The 22,784-nt window shown below is 42.7% G+C and overlaps 1 protein-coding gene across 1 annotated transcript in view; it reads left to right on the top strand.

Moving 5' to 3' along the window:
- The window catches only part of LOC308590801 (small serum protein 2-like), a 113,932-nt gene extending 92,605 nt beyond the window's left edge, over positions 1-21,327 (top strand). The window contains exon 4 of the transcript XR_014009899.1: positions 21,168-21,327. The gene's annotated coding sequence lies outside the window, so the exon portion shown is untranslated. The remainder of the gene's footprint in view (positions 1-21,167) is intronic.
- Positions 21,328-22,784: the final 1,457 nt, after the last annotated feature.

The following is a 22,784-nucleotide window of genomic DNA, read 5'->3' as shown; positions in this document are numbered from 1 at the left end:
GGAGTGGAGACGACGGTGCAGGGAGAGACGCAGGGAGCTGAGCATTTGGCCGCAGAATTGCAGGAGGTCCACGAGGAGCTCCGACGGCACTTAGAGCTGGCTAAACACGCCTACAAGGTGCAGGCAGACAGGCACAGGAGGGCAGGGGAAGACATACAGGTGGGGGACTGGGTATGGTTAGCAGCCCAGGCGGCACCTACCAAGTCATTAGCCAAGAAGAAGCTAGGACACAAACAGCTGGGGCCATACCAAGTTGAGGCCAAGATCAACCCCGTAGCTTATCGGTTGACCCTCCCAGAAGGTTCCCGAATGCACCCGGTCTTTCATAGGTCGGTGCTTACGCCCTACAAAGCCCCACACAGGTTTCAGGAGCCAGGGACGGCACCGGACCCACACAGGGAGTCCCCAAGGGGGGGGGAGTCACCAAAGGCCGAGACACTCAACGAGGTCACAGAAATTCTGGACTCGAGATGGGGGGAGGAGGGAGTAGAATACCTCCTCGCCAGAGAGGGTACCCCGGCCAGTGCCAATAGTTGGGTGCCGGGCTATGCTCTGGAGGAACCCCTTCTTAAGGACGAGTTCCATGCACTCTTCCCACACAGGCCCATGCCAGCGGAATTTTTCGACGACTGGCTTTTTACGCCCACACTTTCAGGCAGCACCTTCCGGGGGTTCTCCTCAGCAGAGGAGACCATGCCAGAATCGAGTCCTCCAAGGGGATCGTGCTCGGGGGTGGACACGGATCGCTCTTACTGGTGGGACGACCAACCAGAGGAGGAGTGGCGCAGGAGATTGCTGAGGGGGCCCTGGCAAACAGCATCGTCCGAAGAAACAGGGGGAGGGGAGGACATGGACGTGTTGGGAGAGGACCTTGGTTTCGAGCACACATACAATGAGCTGGAAGCAGAGAAGATTGACGTCGACGAACTGTATCCAAGATCTACCCCAGCGACTGAGGAGCTTCCGGAACCTGCACCCGAGCAGCGGGAGGGGGGAAGGGGGGGCTTCGAGGGGGGGATGGATGTCAGGGGTACAGGGACAGAGGCACAGGGAAGGCAGGAAATGGAGAGCGATGGAGAGGAATCCCAGGATAGTGAGGAAGAGGATAGCAATAACGCAGGGGATTCCATGAGTCTCTCCAGCGAATCAGAGGATTCCCAGAAGGGGGCGCCTGTGGTAAGGGCAAGGGGAGCCCCAGGGGGGAAGTGTCAGGAGCGGGGGGCCAGCAGGGGACCCCAAAGCGGCAGCTGGGAATCAGGGCCAGCCTCCCCACCAGAGCGCAGCGAGGGAGGGGGAGGTTCCAGTGTGTCAGAGGGAGCAGCTCCAGCGACAGAGAAAGGGGAAGGATCAGAGCAAGCCATTCTCCCGGAAGGGGAGGAAGGCAGTGAGGGGAGTAGCATAACTGTCAAAAGGAAGGTCAGAGGTTGGGCGCGCGCGCCAAGTTCAAATGAGGAGGCGCGCGGAAGAACAGGGAGCCTGGAGGAGGAGGAGCCAGGTCCCAAATCCCGCAGGAGGGGGCAGGAGCAGTCTGGAGACTCCGCTTCAGGAGAAAGCAGGAGGGGAGGAACCCCGGCGGGCAGAAAGACCCTGCGGAAAAGGAAAGAGAGAAAAAGGTGGAGCAGCGTTAGCTTATTAAACTGGTGTAGGGGAGGGACCGATTCAGAGGGGACTTCTAATGTCTAAGGAAGAGACGCGGGGCTGCGCGCCTCGGTTGTGGAACCAATAATGAACTGCAATAAACATCCTTGTATATAAGAAGAACTTGGCGTTGGTCTTTTGTGAGCTGAGACCTGAGGCAGCCCTGACACCTTCCCTAAGAAACCAGAAGCCTTTCTCCTGGGCATTGTCGGCCAATTGGTGCAAAAGAAAGACAGAACATTCTTTATGTATGCTACAACAGCAGCAAGAATACTCATCGCAAAGTATTGGAAGACACAAGATCTACCCACCTTGGAAGAATGGCAGATGAAGGTGATAGACTACATGGGACTAGCAGAAATGACTGGCAGAATCCGAGACCAGGGAAAAGAGACGGCGGAAGAAGATTGGAAGAAATTTAAGAATTATCTTAAGAAATATTGTAAAATTCATGAGTCTTAGAATGATGTGGTTTTCAAAATCAAATGGAGTACAGCTGTAAAGATTAAGTGAAAGAAAAGTAAGGAGGATAATTAGACAAAATTAAGGGTGAGGATTTGCTGAACTAAATTTTTGAAATGGGAATGCAGAAAGGGGAGGTATGAGGAGGTCGGTGAAATAAGTTTTAAGAAAATAAGGTTTTGAAACTATACTTGTTCTTTTTTATTGTATGTTTGTTTGTGTTTGTGTGTATTGATATGTCTGTTATAATTTGTAAAATCCTAATAAATATTTATTATAAAAAGAAAAAGAAAAAAGAAAAAAGATTTAGAAATCTGGACAAATCTGAAGCTTTCCTTGCTGGGTCAAATTGCTGTCATTAAGATGAATGTATTGCCGAGAATGTTATTTTTGTTCCAATCACTGCAAATATTGATAAGATGGATTGCTTCAAGAAGTGGCAAAGAGATATATCTAGATTTGTCTGGCAGGGCAAAAAGCCCAGAATAAAATTTAAGATTCTTACTGATGTTAAAGACAGAGGGGGGTTTGCCCTGCCGGACTTAAAACTATATTATGAGTCAGCAGCTTTTTGCTGGCAGAAGGAATAATATTATGTCCAACATCTTGTGCCCATTTAATCATAACAGATTTAACCGTTTCATCTTGTGTATTCCATTTCAACAGCAAGTTATACATTCTTGATAAATTCTTGGTTTTAGGATCTAACAATTCTGTTTCCAATTTTGACTTTTCCACCTGAAAACCAATTTTCTTATCTAAATTATAAACCTCCCTTATTTGATAGTAATGAAGCCAGTCTCGTACTTTAGTTTTTAAATTGTCATAGCTCTGCAGCTTTAATCTATCTCCGTCTTGTTCTAAAATTTCCCAGTATTTTGGCCAGTTTGTCTCCATATTAATTTTTTTCAGAGCCTTGGCCTCCATTGGTGACAGCCACCTTGGTGTTTTACTTTCCAGCAAATCCTTATATCTCACCCAGACATTAAACAATGCTTTCCTAACAATATGGTTTTTAAAAGCTTTATGTGCTTTGACCTTGTCATACCACAGATATGCATGCCATCCAAAAACATTATTAAAACCTTCTAAGTCCAAGACATCATGTTTTCAAGAAGCAGCCAGTCTTTCAGCCAACAAAATGAGGCTGATTCATAATAAATTTTAAGGTCTGGCAGGGCAAATCCCCCTCTTTCTTTAGCATCAGTTAAAATCTTAAATTTTATTCAAGGTTTCTTGCCCTGCCAGACAAATCTCGAGATATCTCTCTGCCATTTCTTGAAACAGTCCATCTTGTCCAAAATTTGCAATGTTTGGAACGGAAACAACATCCTAGGCAATACAGTCATATTTATCGCAGCAATTCGACCCAGCATTGATAACTTCAATTTTGACCATATTTCTAAATCCTTTTTCACTTCCATCCAACATTTTTCATAGTTATCTTTAAATAAATTCACATTTTTAGCAGTCATATGGACCCCTAGATACTTAACTTTCTTGACCAATGTTAATCCTGTCTCCTTCTGAAACCTCTCTTTCTCAATCTCTGTTAATTTTTTCTCTAGCACCTTAGTTTTCAACTTATTCAGCTTAAATCCCGCAACTTGACCAAATTCTTGAATTAATTGTAATACTCTTTTGGTACTGGATTCTGGCTCCTGTAATGTCAAAACCAAATCATCAGCAAAAGCTTTCAATTTATACTGTTTAGCTCCTAGTTGTATACCTTTAACCAATTGGTCCTTTCTAATCATATTGAGCAAAACCTCCAGGACCGAGATAAAAAGCAGTGGGGAGATTGGGCAGCCCTGTCGTGTTCCTTTCTCAATCTTAAACTCTTCTGTGACTACGTTATTCACAATTAATTTTGCCTTTTGTTCTGAATATATTGCACCTATACCGTTTTCAAAGCCTTGGCCTACCCCCATTCCCTGTAAATTTTTCTTCATAAAACTCCAAGAAATATTATCAAAGGCTTTCTCCGCGTCCACAAATATCAAAACTGCTTTAGTATTAATATTCACTTGTAATTTTTCCAAAATATTAATTATGTTCCTTGTGTTGTCTGACAAATCTCTCCCCAGGAGAAAGCCCGCTTGATCTTTATGGATTTCTTCTACCAGCACCTTTTTTAATCTTTTAGCCATAATTTGTGCAAAAATTTTGTAATCCACATTAAGTAAGGATATGGGACGGTAGTTCTTCAGCTGTGTCTTTTCCGCTTCTGTTTTCGGTATCAGTGTAATATAAGCTTCTTTCCATGACTCGGGTGCCTTCCGCCCCCCTAATATTTCATTGCAAACTTCCTTCAAAGGCTGTATTAACCATTCTTTCAAAGATTTATAATATTTTGCAGTCAAACCATCCGGCCCTGGAGATTTACCCAATTTCATATTCTGAATGGCTCCTTCTACCTCTTGGTCAGTTATTTTGTAGTTTAACATTAATTTACTCTCTTGAGAGATTTTTTTGTAATCCATTTGTTCTCACGAACCGGTCAATGTCTATTTCTTTCTGAGTCTCCTGTGTATATAACTGTTTAAAATACTTCTGAAAACACTTCCTGATCTCCACAGGATTCTGTATGTTCTTTCCCTCCACCACTAGATTCGTAATAGTGTTAAGTTTTTGTCTTTTTTTCATTTGCCATGCCAGCAGTTTCCCACACTTGTTCGCTGATTCAAATGTCTTTTGTCTCATCTGTTTGATCTTCCATTCTATCTCCTGATTCATCAATTTCATATATTGTACTTGATATAACTTTATCTCTTTCAGGATCTCCTGTGATTTCGGTTTCGCCCTCAGTCTCTTTTCTCCATCCTTTATTTTCTCCAATATTTTCCCCCTTTTTTCATTTTGTACTCTTTTCTTAATTGCATTTTGTTGTATCAAAAACCCTCTCATAACTGCCTTACTTGCATCCCAAATCACTCTTTTTTCAGTCGTGGTATTCATATTTATCTCAAAATAGTCTCTCAAGTTTTGCTGGGCCTTTTTAGTGAATTCCTCATTCCTAAACAAGGAGTCATTTATCCTCCATCTAAAGGAACCAGTTGGCATTAATGTCATTTCCATCTTCATTGCATTGTGGTTGGAGCAGGTTTTAGGGCAAATTTCCACTTTTTTTTATCTTCAGGGCCAGTCCCCTAGTTATCCAGATTTGATCAATTCTTGTCCATGTCAGTTTGGCTTCAGAGAAGAAAGTTCCTTCTCTTCCCAAGGGGTTCTTAGTTCTCCAAATATCAACAAGGTCCATATTGTCAGTCATTTCGAAAAACGTCTTTGGTAGTCTGCCATCTTTCGTCACCGTTTGTCTTTGGGCTTTGTCCATGTTCGTAGACACCACTCCATTCATATCTCCCATCAATATCATGTTGTAATCTAAATAGTCCAATAAAATTTCATACAATTTCTTAAAAAATTCTGATTTTCCCTCATTCGGTGCATAAATACCTACTATCAGGAACGTCTCTCCTTGTAATTGAATTTCAATTGCAACAAATCTTCCTTGGTCATCTTTAAATAAAAATTTCGGTGACAGGCTTTCCTTTGCATAAAGTACTCCTCCTCTTTTTTTAACTTTATCTGATGAGATAAATTCTTCTCCTAATCTTTTATTAGTCAAAATTTTCCGATGTAGCCTTGTCACATGCCTTTCTTGTAGACAGATCAAGTCCAAATGTTCTTTTTTTAATATATGAAATACTCTCCCCCTCTTTTCCCGGGAGTTCAGTCCATTCACATTCCAGCTTAGTACTTGCAGTGTCATAATGTAATTACTCTCCTTCTCCCCCAACGGCGCCCAGTAGTTTATCTATATCAGTCGGTGGTGTTGATTTTCCTTTTTTTGTGAACTCCTGTCTAGTACGGCTGGCTCTTTTCCAAGTCCTTTCTGCAGATCTTCTTCGTGTATACTCAAGAACTTATCTTTTTCCTCCACTGATCTTATTTTTATCTTTCTTCCTTTGAAGCTGAAAGATAAACCTTGGGGAAATTCCCACCTGAAAAGAATATTGTTTTTTTCTCAATAGGGCCACCAAATCTCCAAAGTCGTGTCTTAAATCCAAAAGATGTTTTGGTATATCTTTGAAGATTTCCACTCTTGACTGCAGAATTATCAAAGGTTTCTGAAAATGCAAGCTCAAAATTTTATCCCTTTCTTCTTTGGATCGGAGGGTAATCAGGCAGTCCCTTATTTTAATCTTTTTTCCTCCTTTTCCTAACCTGAAAGCCCTCACAATCTTAAAATCTTCATGTTTCAATTCCGATTTCCAAAACTCTGCAAATTCTTGCGTCAAAAAGTCTGTCAGGGTGCCCTTCTCCAATTCAGGAATAGCTATAATCCTTAGATTTGTCTGTTTTTCCTTCAATTCGATCATAGACAACGTCAGCTTGTGATCTGCAATTTCCTTCTGTAGGCCTGGAACCTTCTCTGTCTCCAGCTGTGCTACTTTAAATTCCACAGCAGCAGTTTTTTCCTGTGTCAATTTCGATTCCTGCAATAGTTTCTGAATAGATTCTGTATTACTATTCACCTTTTCCCCCAAATTGTCTAATGTTTCTGTGTTTAAGTCAATTTTTTTATTTGCCGTATCAACTTTCTTATTGGTCTCTTCAACCTTCTTATTGGTCTCTTCGACCTTCGTACTGAGTTGTAGCAGAGTTTCATTAATCTTAACCAATGCATTCGCTAAAACTTCTTCTGTCATTCCGCTAGGCTTTGATTGTGTGGATGCCGAACCCAATGCTTTAGGAAGGCCGGCAGTTGATTGCCTTCACTGCCCCCAAGCTTTCCCAGACCTCAAAACTGACGCGTCTATTTTCTCTTTCCCATCTGCCATAACAATAAAGCAGCAGAAAAGCCAAGGTCAATTTCAGATAAGCTGTTCCTGTTTACCAGTGGAAAATTCCCCTTGTTGCAGTTTCTAAGGGTCCCCCTAGGTCAGAGGTCTGCAACCTGCGGCTCCGGAGCCGCATGTGGCTCTTTTACACCTTTGCCGAGGCTCTGGGGTGGATACTAGCAAGGGGAGGAGGCGCATTGTGCGCCCCGACACTCCCCACTGTGGCGGGCGCTTTACTGGCTGTGACGTCGCATGGGGGCGGTGCGTGCGTTAGTCACGCACCGTCCCGACGTCAGCTTCCCGCCCGCCCGCCCGCTACATTGTAAGGGGCATGTACGCTGGTCACTGCATTGAAAGGGGGCATGTACGCTGGTCACTGTTTTTAAGGGGAGTGAAGAACACACACACACAAAAAGGTAACTTGTTAATTTAACGTTTATTTCTATGAGGAGGAGTAATTCTGAGGGGTCAAACAAAGAAATAATAAAAAAGTGACAAAAAAAGTTATTTTTATAATGACGAGTTTTGCGGCTCCCAGTTTTTTTCCTTCGGAAACGGGTCCAAGTGGCTCTTCCGGTCGGCGCCAGCGTTAATGGCGGTCCTCTTTCCGAGCTCCGGAGGAGGACTGCTCTGCGAGTTCGGGTCTGACCCGCTACGGCAAGCGGGGGACCCCTAAAATCACAGGCGCTGAAGCCTGTGAACAAGGAGACTCGGTGGGCACCAGAAGCGCCCCCCCTTACTGCAGAAAGAGCCTTTTTAAAGGCTCTGGAACGGCATCAGGAGAGCGCGGTGCTGAGAGTCGCTACCCAGCCCGCAGAGTGAAGCCGCGTCGCCATTGACGGAGAGCGCCGATTCCTTCCTGTAAATCCGGGACTGAAAAACCTGTGAGTAAGACTGAACGCTAATTTGGAACTCTTTAAAAGAGAATTTGGCTGAAAACGGGGAAGGTAAAAATTAAGGAAGTCTGCCTCCCCCTGACTGCATGACAGCTAAAGCAACGGAATTTTAAAGCTGCATCCGCATGAAACATCCTTTGACTATTTAACCTGACATTGGACTTAGATCTCCCCTCTAGCAAGCAGGATAGAGGGGAGGAAAAAAGAACTGCATGACCTATCTAAAAGGGAAAAATCTTCTGCTGCCTTAATACCCTGAAACGGACTGCCAAATAAGACAATAGAGCACTGAACTGTCTTTAAATTCTTGGGAAAGTTACATGGTTGAAGTTTCCTTGGCTACAAAGTTTTTAGACCTTGTTGCTACAGTATATTGGAGCATGCTGAAATAGTATCTACTAGAAAAGTGCTGTAACATATATTTACAAGCCTCCTGATATACTTGTCTTCAACTTTTTTGTCTTCGTACTTGGACATTTTGTTTCGCTCCCCCTAGAGGGCTAAAGTAACGGTTGTAACAGTCTAGGACAGTGGAATTTTCCAGCAGGGGACTGTTTTCGTCGGAACGACCTTGGGACATGAGTGGCCCAGCAGAAGAGATAACCACCAGAGCTAAAGCCAAGCAACAACAACACCAGCAACAGCAACAAAAGAAAAGAGGCTCAATTACAGGCGTAACTCCTACAGGAACAACAGGACAAGAAAAAGTGACAGTTGCCTCCATGGAGTCAGTGACACAAGCGTTACTCAAGATAAATCAATCTCTGGAGACCTTGACAAAGCAGAGTACAGAAAATACACAGAAATTAACAGAACTAACAGCAAGACTGGACCTGAACACAGAATCTATAAATAGGCTGGTTCAAGAAAATTCTGCAACACGTAAGATTGCAGAGGAAGCTAGAACTATTGCTGGAGAGACTCAAGAGAACTTAGAACCGATTGCTAAAAAGGTTCATGAACATGACGCAACTCTGGCTTTGTGGGAATTACAGAGAAAGGAAAGAAATTTGAAATTGAGATTGATTCCCGAGAACGAAGGAGACAACCTTGCGGAGTTTTTAACACAAGAGTTTGCTGATTTCTGGGAAGACTTGGAGGAGGAAGAATTTAAGATAACAACAGCATTTAGACTGGGCAGAAGACTGAACAGAAAGACCCCGAGGGATTGCCTGATTACCCTTAGATCTAAGGAAGAAAGAGATAAAATACTAAAATTACACTACCAAAAGGCCTTGCAAATTGAAAATTCATCCATACAGATTTTTAAAGACATCCCTAAACATATCTTGGAGTTGAGAACCTTTTATAAGGATCTGGTTTACCTGCTGAAGAAGAACATCATTCCTTTCAGGTGGGAGTTCCCACAAGGACTGTCTTTTGACTACAAGGGAAAGAAGGTGAAAATAAAGACAATACAAGACAAAGAGAGGTTCCTGGAAAGAAACCAAGAGGACCTACAGAAGGGAACTGTGGACCCAATCGCAGAACAAAGGAGAGCACTAGATATTTTGAACTTATCGTTTGGACTCAATCAACCACCATCAGAGGAAGAGCAACAATTGGGAGCAGTTGGAGGAACAACAGAAAAGTAACAAGATGGCCCTGCAATTCCTTAGTTGGAATTGTAATGGGCTCAACATGCCTTTGAAGAGACGCCAAGTTTTTCATATTTTGAAAAGAGAACAATTGGATTTGATATGTCTACAAGAAACTCATGTAACTAGAGCACATAGGAAACTACTCATAAATAAAAGATTAGGACAAGAATTCATTTCATCGGACAAAGTTAAGAAAAGAGGAGTTGTAATTTATGTAAAAGAGAAATGGGTTCCAAAAATGATGTTTAAAGATGAACAAGGAAGATATTTGGCAGTTGAAATACAAGTACAAGGAGAAAAAATTTTAATAGTTGGAGTTTATGCACCAAATGAAGGCAAGGCGGAATTCTTCAAGAAACTCCATGAAACTCTGATGGACTATATGGATTATAATATGATAATTATGGGAGACATGAATGGGGTGGTTTCTACAAATATGGACAAAGCACAAAGATTGGGAGGGGTGGCTAACACCCCAGAGGACAGGATCACACTTCAAAACGACCTTGACAGATTAGAGAACTGGGCCAAAACAAACAAGATGAATTTTAACAGGGAGAAATGTAAAATATTGCACTTGGGCAAAAAAAATGAGAGGCACAAATACAAGATGGGTGACACCTGGCTTGAGAGCAGTACATGTGAAAAGGATCTAGGAGTCTTGGTTGACCACAAACTTGACATGAGCCAACAGTGTGACGCGGCAGCTAAAAAAGCCAATGCAATTCTGGGCTGCATCAATAGGAGTATAGCATCTAGATCAAGGGAAGTAATAGTGCCACTGTATTCTGCTCTGGTCAGACCTCACCTGGAGTACTGTGTCCAGTTCTGGGCACCACAGTTCAAGAAGGACACTGACAAACTGGAACGTGTCCAGAGGAGGGCAACCAAAATGGTCAAAGGCCTGGAAACGATGCCTTATGAGGAACGGCTAAGGGAGCTGGGCATGTTTAGCCTGGAGAAGAGGAGGTTAAGGGGTGATATGATAGCCATGTTCAAATATATAAAAGGATGTCACATAGAGGAGGGAGAAAGGTTGTTTTCTGCTGCTCCAGAGAAGCGGACACGGAGCAATGGATCCAAACTACAAGAAAGAAGATTCCACCTAAACATTAGGAAGAACTTCCTGACAGTAAGAGCTGTTCGGCAGTGGAATTTGCTGCCAAGGAGTGTGGTGGAGTCTCCTACTTTGGAGGTCTTTAAGCAGAGGCTTGACAACCATATGTCAGGAGTGCTCTGATGGTGTTTCCTGCTTGGCAGGGGGTTGGACTCGATGGCCCTTGTGGTCTCTTCCAACTCTATGATTCTATGATTCTATGACAATTTCAAAGGAAGGGAGACTTCCGAAGACCTTTTTTGAAATGACTGAAAATATGGACTTAATAGATATATGGAGAACAAGGAACCCTCTTGAGAGAGAAGGAACATTCTTTTCTCAAGCAATGATGACCTGGACCAGAATTGATCAAATCTGGATCACTAGTGGGATGGCTCCAAAGATTAAGAAGATAGAAATCTGTCCAAAAACTTGCTCCGACCATAACGCCGTAAAGATGGAAATGAAACTTACAACAACTGGTCAATTTAGATGGAGGATGAATGACACCCTGTTTAGAGATAAGGAGGTCCACATGAAGGCCCAAAAAACTTTAAAGGACTATTTTGAAATAAATCTAAAGGCCGATGTGGAAAAAAGAGTGATCTGGGACGCAAGTAAAGCTGTGATGCGAGGTTTTTTGATTCAACAAAACTCAATAAAGAAGAGAATGCAGAATGAGAAGAAGGAAAAGATCTTGGAAAAGATAAAAGAAGGAGAAAAAAAATTAAGATCAAAACCAAAGTCCCAGGAGATCTTGAGAGAGATTAAGCTATACCAGACACAATACATGGAATTGATGAATCAAGAGATTGAGTGGAAGCTAAAGCAAATGAAACAAAAGACATTTGAATCGGCAGACAAATGTGGCAAACTTCTAGCATGGCAATTGAAGAAAAGGCAGAAACTAAATACAGTTACAAGCCTAGAAGTGGATGGAAAGAACATATCTAAACCCAATGAGATTAGAAACTGTTTTCTGAGCTATTTTAAAAAACTTTATTCTCAAGGACCACAAAATGAACAGGACATAGATAAATTCCTTAATAAATATGGATTACAAAAAATCTCTCATCAAAGCAAGGTGGATTTAAACCAGAGAATAACAGAACAAGAGATAGAGGGTGCCATTCAGGACATGCAATTGGGCAAATCTCCAGGACCAGATGGACTGACTTCCAGATATTACAAATCTTTGAAGGAGTGGCTGGTTCAACCGTTAAAGGAAGTCTGCAACGAGATCTTAGAGGGGAAAAAGGCACCAGAATCGTGGAAAGAAGCGTATATTTCACTCATACCAAAGACAGAGACTGAAAAGACTCAACTTAAGAACTACCGCCCAATATCGTTACTTAATGTGGATTACAAAATCTTTGCAGACATTTTGGCGAAAAGATTTAAAAGAGTGCTGATGGAGAAGATTCATAGGGACCAAGCAGGCTTTCTCCCAAAGAGGCACTTATCAGACAATGTAAGGAATATAATAGACATTTTGGAACGGCTAGAGGTGAATATAAACACTAAAGCAGTGTTGATTTTTGTGGACGCGGAGAAAGCCTTTGACAATATCTCTTGGAGCTTTATGAAAAAGAATCTTCACGGGATGGGGGTAGGCCAAGGTTTTGAGAATGGTATGGGTGTGATATACTCTGAACAAAAAGCTAAGCTGATTGTAAATAATGTAATAACTGAGGAACTGAAGATAGAAAAAGGAACACGACAGGGGTGCCCAATTTCCCCATTGCTTTTCATTTCTGTTCTGGAGGTGTTGCTGAATATGATTAGAAATGACCAGCAGGTTAAAGGTGTACAGGTCGGGGTTAAACACTACAAGTTAAAGGCCTTTGCAGATGACCTAGTATTGACTCTACAAGAGCCAGACACTAGTACGAAAAGGGTGTTGGAGATAATCCAACAATTTGGTCAGGTAGCCGGATTTAAACTGAACAAACAAAAAACTAAAGTATTAGAAAAAAACTTAACAGATACGGAGAAGGAGAAATTTCAAGAAGAGACATGTTTGACAGTGGTTAAGAAGGTGAAATACCTAGGGGTCTATTTGACATCTAAAAATTTGAACTTGTATAAGGACAACTATGAAAAATGCTGGTCAGAAATTAAAAAAGACCTAGAAATATGGTCAAATTTGAAATTGTCAATGTTAGGCCGAATTGCAGTGATTAAGATGAATGTATTGCCTAGAATGTTGTTTTTGTTTCAAACTTTGCAGATTCTTGACAAGATGGACTGTTTCAAGAGGTGGCAAAAAGATATTGCAAAATTTGTCTGGCAGGGCAAAAAGCCCAGAATAAAATTTAAAGTACTTACAGATGCAAAAGAAAGAGGGGGATTTGCCCTGCCGGACTTAAAACTGTACTATGAAGCAGCAGCGTTTTGCTGGCTGAAAGAGTGGATGCTCCTCGAGAACACAGATATCTTGGATTTAGAAGGTTTCAATAATGCATTTGGTTGGCATGCATATTTATGGTATGATAAAATCAAAGTGCATAGGGCCTTTAAGAATCACATTGTCAGAAAAGCGTTGTTTAATGTATGGATAAGATACAAAGACTTGTTGGAAAATAAAACCCCTAGATGGCTGTCACCTTTGGAGGCTAAGGCAGTGAAGAAACTCAATATGGAGGCCGGATGGCCAAAGTATTGGGAAATTTTGGAACAAGATGGAGATAAATTGAAATTACAGAGTCATGAGAAATTGAAACCAAAAGTACAAGATTGGCTCCATTATTATCAAATAATGGAGGTTTACAAACAAGACAGAAAAATTGGCTTCCAGGTGGAAAAATCAAAATTAGAGACTGAACTGTTAGAACCCAATACTAAGAACTTGTCAAGAATGTATAATTTGCTGCTGAAATGGAATACACAAGATGAAACAGTTAAATCGGCTATGATTAAGTGGGCACAGGACATTGGCCATAACATTATGTTTGCTGACTGGGAATGGTTGTGGAACACCGGTATTAAATTTACGGCATGTAATGCCTTAAAGGAAAATTTTATGAAAATGATTTACAGGTGGTACATGACCCCAGTCAAGCTAGCAAAAATTTACCATTTGCCTGATAATAAGTGTTGGAAATGTAAAGAAACTGAAGGTACTTTTTATCACCTTTGGTGGACATGCCCGAAGATTAAGGCTTTCTGGGAAATGATATATAATGAAATGAAAAAGGTACTTAAATGTACTTTCCCTAAGAAACCAGAGGCCTTTCTCTTGGGCATTGTCGGCCAATTGGTGTCAAAGAAAGACAGAACTTTCTTTATGTATGCTACAACAACAGCAAGAATACTTATCGCAAAGTATTGGAAGACACAAGATCTACCCACCCTGGAAGAATGGCAGATGAAAGTGATGGACTACATGACATTGGCTGAGATGACTGGCAGAATCCGTGATCAGGGAAAGGAGACGGCGGAAGAAGAATGGAAGAAATTTAAAATCTATCTTAAGGACTATTATAAACTTGATGAATGTTAGAATGTCGAGGTCTTGAGAAAGAAAGGGTTACAGCGATATAAGATTAGATTGAAAGAAAGATTAAGAGGACAGAGGCTTGACAGAAATATTTAGAAGTTGCTAAAAAATTTTGGACATTGGGATGCAGAAAGGGGAGGTATGGGGGAGTCTCAGAAACAAGGTTCATGAAAAAAAGGTTATGAAACTATACGTGTTTGTATGTCTTTTTATATGTTTGTATTGTTTCAAAAATCTTGTAAAACCAATAAAAAATTCTATATAAAAAAAAGAAATAATAAAAAAGTGACAAAAAAAGTTATTTTTATAATGACAAGTTTTGCGGCTCCCAGTTTTTTTCCTTCGGAAACGGGTCCAAGTGGCTCTTTTTGTCTTAAAGGTTGCAGACCCCTGCCCTAGGTGGACACAGTTGCAATAGTCCAATAGAATAACTTTCACTCTTTTAACAAAAGAAAAATAAACTCCAGCCGAAGAATAAAAACAGTTTCAATTTAGTTACATTCCAGTTGCTTTTTTCCCCCTTCTTGACAAACAAAACCCAAAGCTGGCCACAATGTATCCAACCTGCTGTCAAATAATCCTTTTATTGACAGCTGACGTGCATGCTGTAAAAGCAACAGTCTTAGTCCGTAGGCAGACAGTTCCCTGGTCTGAGTGGTGGATTTTAAGCACTTCTCCTCTCTTTATGCAGGTATAAACAGTCCAAAATAGTCCAAAACAGCCCCCTTCCTTCCCTGCTTCTAGGAGGGGGGTTGGGAAGAGTTCTCGGGTTAGAAAGCAACCCTTTTCAAATTTATTTCCAGCGCTTTAGCTCAAAAGTCTCTATGCTTTGATCTATTTACAAAACAGGAGGCAGACTTCTTGTTTATACCTCCCGCCGCGGTAACCAATTAAGTCTTTAAACTCTTTTTTCTTCTTCAATAAATCCAATTCCCCCTACTCACGGGTACTTTCTTTAGAATCCAATTGTTCCAGGAAAGAAATCAGCGCTCTCCAGCAACGGCCATGCGGCTTTGCTCCGCGAAAGAAGCAATCTACTCACAGCACCGCACCTTTCCCCCGTTCAGCTCCGAAGCCCCGAAAAAGGCTTCCTCGCAAGCTGAGGGGACGCAAAAGGTGCCCGCCGAGTCGCCACGTTCCCAGGCTTCACCGCCTGCGATTTGTGAGGGTCCCCGCTTCGCCGCAGTGTAAAGGACCCGATTTCCGCGGAGCTGATCCCCTCCAGATCAAAGGGAATCCGCCATTAGCTGATGGCGCTGACCGGAAGTCACTGAGGCGCCTCTCAAGTAGCTGCCTGCTTCATATGTCTGCAGGCAAGAAAAGAAACATGGCAGCCATGGGTTGACCCCCCCTATTTCTTCCTCCAACCCACCCCTGCATTTTCAAAAAGTCCCTGAAGGAGCAACACAAGCAACAAACAATTCTTGCACTGCTCCGCATCTCAACACACACTTTTTAAATTAAAAAAGGGGCTGCCTGCCTGCAGCTCCATGTGGCTGGCAGGCAGAAAAGCAAAACTGGCAAGTGGGTGGATTCTGCCCTTCTTCCTCCAGCACTACATATACACACACTTTCAAGCAAAAAACAAAAGCCCACTCCTCCATGGCCAGAGCAACTGCCTGGCAAAGCAAGGAGGAGGGAATCAGACCCTGACATGTCTGCTCCCTCCTTTTGAAAAAGACTCCCCCCCCCGACAAGAAAATGTCTCCCTCCACATTTTTCATAAGCCCTTCCATGCTTTTTCAAAGGCCCTTTCATGGGCAGCCAAAGCAGAGGTGGTGAACAGCACTTCCCGTACCCCTAACAGCACCCCCAAAGTCCCTCTCTGTTTTAGTCCCACAGCATTTGCCAAGGCAAGGGCTTCCCTCCAGAAAGGAGTGGAGGAAGGAACAGCAGAGCCAGTTGTAGCTGGAAGTGGGTGCTCTGGGCTGCAGAACCAGAAGAAGCATTAGACTCAGCCCTCACTTTGCATTGGGTTATCTGCCCTCAGCTTAGATGGTTGCCTGCACATTATTTGTCAAAATATTTTGTTTCTAGAAGGGCTAGAGACTTCCTTTTGTTAAAAAGAAAGCTCATCTTACAGGCCCAGGCTAGCATAGGTTCAGGTGCAATTACTCTAACTGCACCATTAGAAATTGGGCCCTGCTAAGATGTTGGGAGGGACGCAGGTGGCGCTGTGCGTTAAACCACAGAGCCTAGGACTTGCCAATCAGACGGTCAGTGGTTCGAATCCCCGCGACGGGGTGAGCTCCCGTTGCTCAGTCCCTGCTCCTGCCAACCTAGCAGTTCGAAAGCACGTCAAAGTGCAAGTAGATAAATAGGTACCACTTCAGCGGGAAGACCATGCACATGAAGGGGGCACATGAAGAAGAGCCTCAGAAGATGATTGTAGGGTCCAGGGAGTGTCATGCTTTGGGGGATCAGATCCCTCCCACAGTGGCCGCCAAGAGGCAGAGAAAGGATGAAAGCACATTTTTACCCACTTCATGTATTTTGGTAAACAATGGTTAGTTGGTGAACCGCATCACAAATTTGGATAACTGAATTTCCAGAGATGCCTCTGTTTTGGTTCTCATATTATTTTGGAAAGTGCAAATTTGATAAATTTGGCTTTCAGTATGAACTTAAGTGAACCCCCCCCCCAATCCCTAATCAGGACCGGTTTCTTCTAATGTGCAGCCAAGCACATTTCCTGCAGTGTGTGTGTTTGAAATGTTGTGTAGAATGAAACACATTTTTGCACAGCTGGGCCTGGTGCACGTCCAGCCCAAGATTCCCCAAGTAAATTTGCCTCAGAACAAGCCCAGGTATGATTTCCCAAACCTTTGTTTCCCCGGGATCCAGCAAAGCATTTCCAAGATAGATGAAGGCTGTGGAAGAAAAACACTTTGGTGACTTTAGATCAAGCTTGGTCTGCATGTTCAGCTCCTTCTTAGATACGGTGATTCTGCAGGTGCTGATGGATGCAAAGGGGGGATAGATTAAAAAACATGGGAATATAAGTACATTAAAATCCAAGGCCCCTCCAAGGCATGTTTCTAAGCTTTCAACACACATCCCTGTCCTTTCACATACGGGAATCTAAATAATTCAGTTATTTGTCTGTGTCTCTTATCTTTTATTGAATATTTATTATCATGGATAAAAACAAGTACCGTATTTTTTGCTCTGTAAGACTCACTTTTTCCCTCCTAAAAAGTAAGAGGAAATGTGTGTGCATCTTATGGAGTGAATGCAGGCTGCGCAGCTATCCCAGAAGCCAGAGCAGCAAGAGGGATTGCTGCTTTCACTGCGTAGCGATCCCTCTTGCTGTTCTGGCTTCTGAGATTCAGAATATTTTTTTTCTTGCTTTCCTCCTACAAAAACTAGGTCCGTCTTATGCTCTGGTGCGTCATATAGAGCAAAAAATATGGAATATTCCACTGTGACCAAAAAACAACCCCCATTTTCCCAAGAAAACGCAGGCAAGGCATCTGAGGCCCACAACTCACTTGGGTCAGCTGAGATTAAGGCCACATGAGCAGCATCCATTGAAAGCACTCAGAGGTCACTTTCACAGTCATGGTGTCCCCCAAATCATCTTGGGAAGGATGTGAAGGGTGCTGAGGGGTGCCCTAGTCCCTTCTCCAGATTGCCTGGGAAGAGGCATTGATTGTTAAACTACTCTGGAAGTGTAGCTCGATAAGAGGAATTGACACTACTTGTTAAAAGGTAAAGGACCCCTGACAGTTAAGTCCAGTGGCGAACGACTCTGGCTTTACTGGCCGAGGGAGCTGACGTTTGTCCACAAACAGTTTTTCCGGGTCATGTGGCCAGCATAACTAAGCCACTTCTGGTGAAACCAGAGCAGCACATGGAAACACCGTTTACCTTCCCGCTGGAGCGATACCTATTTATCTACTTGCACATTGATGTGCTTTCGAACTGCTAGGTGAGAAGGAGCTGGGACCGAGCAACGGGAGCTCACCCCGTCGCGAGGATTCAAACCACTGACCTTCCGATCGGAAAGCCCAAGTCTCACTGGTTTACACCACAGTGCTACCCACGTACATCGCCCAAAATATTGCTGAGGAATTCACTTCCCTGGGGCTGCAGGGAAGTGGTGTTTTCTGCCTCAGCGCAGCCGTAGTCGGGTCCTGGGGGTCCATGTTTTCCTCCCTGCGTGGCCATTGATGCCTCTCCCTTCTTGCTAAAAAGCCCCTGACCGCAAGGTTGCTAAAGATGCCTTATGATTGAAGCATGGCAAGATTTCCTTTTCTTGCTAGAACCCCCTGGCCATAAGGTTGCTAAAGATACTTAATTTCTTCAGAAAAATGCAACAACTTGTTTTTCTTACTACAGTCCCTAACCTCGTGATTTCTAAAGAAACAACACCCTATAGAATGTTTAGCCACAGCTATTTTGAAATAGCAATAGCAAGCAATGCCCTAGCTGCCATAGTCCTTTAGCCTTGTGACCTCCATAATAAATTTAAAAAGCATGTTTTATTTTGTGAAAGCAATCTGAAAAGACAACCTATATATATTTCTCACAGCCAAGGAGGAATTTTTCCTGCAGATAAATGGGCCGGTCCACTGGCTTTAGCTTGTCTCAGAACACATGTCACAACTTTGGCAGATGACTGACTGCAGAGGCAGAACAGTGACTGGTAGTGAACGAAAGCCCTCTCCTAATTTCATATGCCCGTATCATGTCACCTCTTACTTGCCTTTTCTCTACGGTAAAAAACTCCAAATGCTGCAATCTTTCCTTGGGGGAGTTGCTCCACCCCCTTGTTCATTTTGCTGGCCATTTTTGACAGTATCCTTCTTGAGGTGAGGCTGTAAAGACAAATATCTGGAGCCATATCTCTTGCAGAACTCAACACTATCCTGGTCTAATAACGTTTAACGTGATTTTCCTGTTCTGGGTTCTGGTTCTGGTCTGAACTTATCAATGAATATCTCCAGAAGACGTAGAACTCTTCTAGGTGTTCTTGTAAACATTTTTGTCAGCAGAAGCAGATATTTCCTTCCTGGCAAGCATTTCCTTCCCCCGTTAGGACCTCCATCCCTCTCCTTTTGCCCCTCCTCCTTCCCATTTGTATAAAAGGGGGCATGGGATTCTCCACAGACTTACAGGAGGGACACCAGAGCTCTTTCCTGCACCTCCCAGTAAGGGTTTGCCAGCAACTCATTGAAAAACCAAGATGGTAAGTGGAATGCTTTGGGGATGGTTAGTGCACAATTTTTTCTTTAATCTAGATTAGATTTAAATGGTGGAAAGGGGGATTTGAGGTGGGGAGAGGGGGTGTGCAAAGGCATTCAGAATTATGAGGATTGAGTACCTCAGTTGCTGAGGCTTTCTCAGACTCCAGGCCTATCATACTCAGAGTTGATCCTTTGAAATTGATGGACAAGACTAACTTTGGCACATTAATTTCAGTGGCTCTACTCTGAGTAAAATTTAGTCACATAGAATCCATTTTTAAACAGAATGAGAGGTTCTACATATAAATATATGATAGCATCATGTTGAACGATTTGTGTATGTGTGTGTCTATTTGCAGAAAATCCTCTTGAGCCTGACTGCCTTGTCTCTGACACTTGCCTTGTGTCAGGGATTCTGCTGGGTCAGCGAGCACAAAGCAGAGATTAAAGATGGTAGGTAAACAGCAACGTAATGTTAATATGTAACCTATTCATGGCCAAATAATTATTTAATGTTTGAAAAATGTGTTCCTGACTAGAGATGAGGGGGAAATGCACCCCATTCATATTTTAGCATACACCTACCAAATCTGCTCTTGCAGAACCAGAACACAGACCAAAGTTCAGCTACCTTCAAAATCTACACTTCTCCAGATGTTGTGATGCTGCTCAGAGTCTAAAATGACCTGACGGTGCTCCTGTCTCATCTTCTCATTGATGAGTCCCTGCTTAAGCTCTTACTTTTATTGTGTATTTTGTGTTTTTTAGGTTGTGAACTGCCCTGAGGATGGTATATAAATAGTAATAATAATAACTGGTAGAAATCGAAACGGCCAGATTCCCCATCCACAGGGCACCCCTTTCACTCCCACCCTGTTTTAAGCTTGGAACCACCGTCTGCAGACGCAAGCAGGAGACTGCATGGCCACAGTATAAGCAAGACAGATGCCCAGGAGTTGGACAAGTGGAAAATTTGCAGTCACTGTGCTTCTCTTGCGCAGTCTTTGCATTGTGGTGAGCAGCAGCTTCTGATTGCATTGATGTTAAATGTATAGGATTTCTCTCCCTAGGTCAGCCGGTGCTGCCCACTGAGTGTACCGATGCATATGATGGGAGCAAGCATCCATTTGGCTCCAAGTGGAATACAGCGCAGTGCATGGAATGCACATGTAGTGAAAGTGGAATGGACTGCTGTTCCAGGTAGGCCAAATAACCAGAATAGCACTGGGTCTATTAATCTCTTTCAAATTATTTTGCTCCGTTCTCTCTGAAAGACCTTCTGCTCAATAAACATTCATGGATGGAATTAGCTGAAGACGAGTGATCCAATTAATCTATACATCTGAAGATAGGTTGCATAAAATTGAGCATGTCTAGAGTGCCTTTCCAATCATCCAATCACCAGGCATTCGCTGCGTTGAAGCTTGGACTTTGGGATCTCCCTGAGTCCCAGATCCTCTCATCCGGAGACCACCTAGGAGTTGCTGCTGGGGAGAGGGACCCCAGTGCGCCCAATGGAAGAGGACCCCTCCTCTTTCCTGCACCTTCCTGTCTCCTTCTGTCTCCCTCCTTGCTGGCCTCTTGGTTTCGCACCAACATTTTGCTACACCCTTTTTTGTGCATGGATGCTGCCCTCAACCACTGCAAACATAATGGGGGGTGGAGGGTCATTGTACAGGAACATGCAATGGCATATTGTGCAAGACATGTCCTTTGTGCATTCAGCTTGGGTTCCCCAGGTGAATTTGGCCTCAGGGCAAATGTTTTCCAAGGGCTTGGTTTTCCCTGGATGGAGCAAACATCTTGCAAAACTGCTCTTCTGCCAGGTAGTTCCAATCATTCTTGGCATGTCCTAAGTGAGCAGGAGAAAGGAGCGCTTCTCTACAAGATCTCCATAAGCTCAGGGAAGCCTTAGTTTACACATTGTTCTTCTTCTTTTTAGGTACGGTGGTACTGTTGATGTTCCGGGATGTAAAGCAGTGGTAAATCCAAACACATGTGAATATGAGTTCTATCAACTGGATGACCCCTCCAAACCCTGTTTCTGAGCTTTACAAATTCCTTTCATGTAAGAGAATCTGAATAAATCAGTCATATATGCATTTTGGTGTGTATCTGTTGTCTTTGCTTGGTATCACTACTTGCAGAATTTGGTACATATCATAATGAAAGTGATGGACATGCCTATCTCAGCTATCAGCAGCTTTTTAGAGACTAATGGATTGTTGTTGTTGTTTAGTTGTTTAGTCGTGTCCGTCTCTTCGTGACCCCATTGGATGAGAGCACACCAGGCAATGGATTATTAAATATTGCTTAATTTGATATCTTGTTTATTTTAAAGTTATTGTGACTTTTTTGTCTTGGATCAGATGGTTATTATTAATGTTTGACATTTTATTCTGTTTTTGTGTGTGTTGGGAGCAGCCCAGAGTAGCTGGGGCAACCCAACCAGATGGGTGGGGAATAATTAATAATAATAATAATAATAATAATAATAATAATAATAATAATAGGCAAAGTTAATGTAGTGACTAAATGGCCCATCACAAAGCCATCTGTGGCTCCCATCCTCGTTATGTCTACTCAGAAGTAAGTCCCATTGAATTCAGTTGTGCTAACTCCCAGCTAAGTGCAGGTGTGGATTTATAGTTATTTGTGGCCCTCTTCCTTCACTTAAACAAATATGATTATGTCGACATTGTGGGGGGTGAGTCGACAACAATAATATTTCTGGGTTTGCACTTTGATTCCCCTCCCCAAATAATTGGGGAACAATTCCTGCTGGAGGAAAAGGTGGTGCTATGCTTCTGAAATACATGCCCTCCCCTCCCCCCCCAAAAAAAAATTGGGGGGAAATATGGTGACAATGCTGCTGCTGCTGATCTTGATGATTCTTTTTTACTGCCTCCCAAGGCAACTTATAAATTATCTGGGAAAAGTTTATAACAATTCTGATGCCTCCACACTGGGAACCCCCTTCCCCATACAAGGGGGGGGGGCGACTTGGAAGATTCAGGGAATAGATCAAGATGATTTACAGGCAATTCCTGCACTGCTCCGCATCCCAACACACACTTTTTAAATAAAAAAAGGAGCTGCCTGCCTGCAGCTCCATGTGGCTGGCAGGCAGCAAAGCAAAACTGGCAAGTGGGTGGGTTCTGCCCTTCTTCCTCCAGCACTACATAGGGTGAGGTGGGGCAGATTGATGCAGAAAAATTCAATATCATATTTTATGTAACAAAAATGAGTCTTTTTTTTTTTTTTGCTTTATGCATGGCATAACTAATCAATATTATAATAGCAATGAAAAGAACCATTATAGCTAGAAGAACGAGAATACAATGACTTTAGTAAAAAAAATGAGTTTTGTATCATTCTGCTACACCTACAGGGCACTTTGATACATTGGATGGGGCACTTTGATACAAAGTGTAAATTTTATGAGAATGGTAACTATTTACAAAAAATTAATGAAAAAAACATTTTTTATTGTGAGAGATCATAATTAGCCATACAATTTATTACTTAAAATCTAAATAACATATCGAAACTAACAGTG

Source organism: Podarcis bocagei, assembly GCF_964188305.1.
Source record: "Podarcis bocagei genome assembly, chromosome: 7".
In the NCBI taxonomy this organism is placed as follows: domain Eukaryota; kingdom Metazoa; phylum Chordata; class Lepidosauria; order Squamata; family Lacertidae; genus Podarcis; species Podarcis bocagei.
Note: the sequence above shows the minus strand (reverse complement) of the source record. Positions and strands in the feature narration are given on the sequence as shown.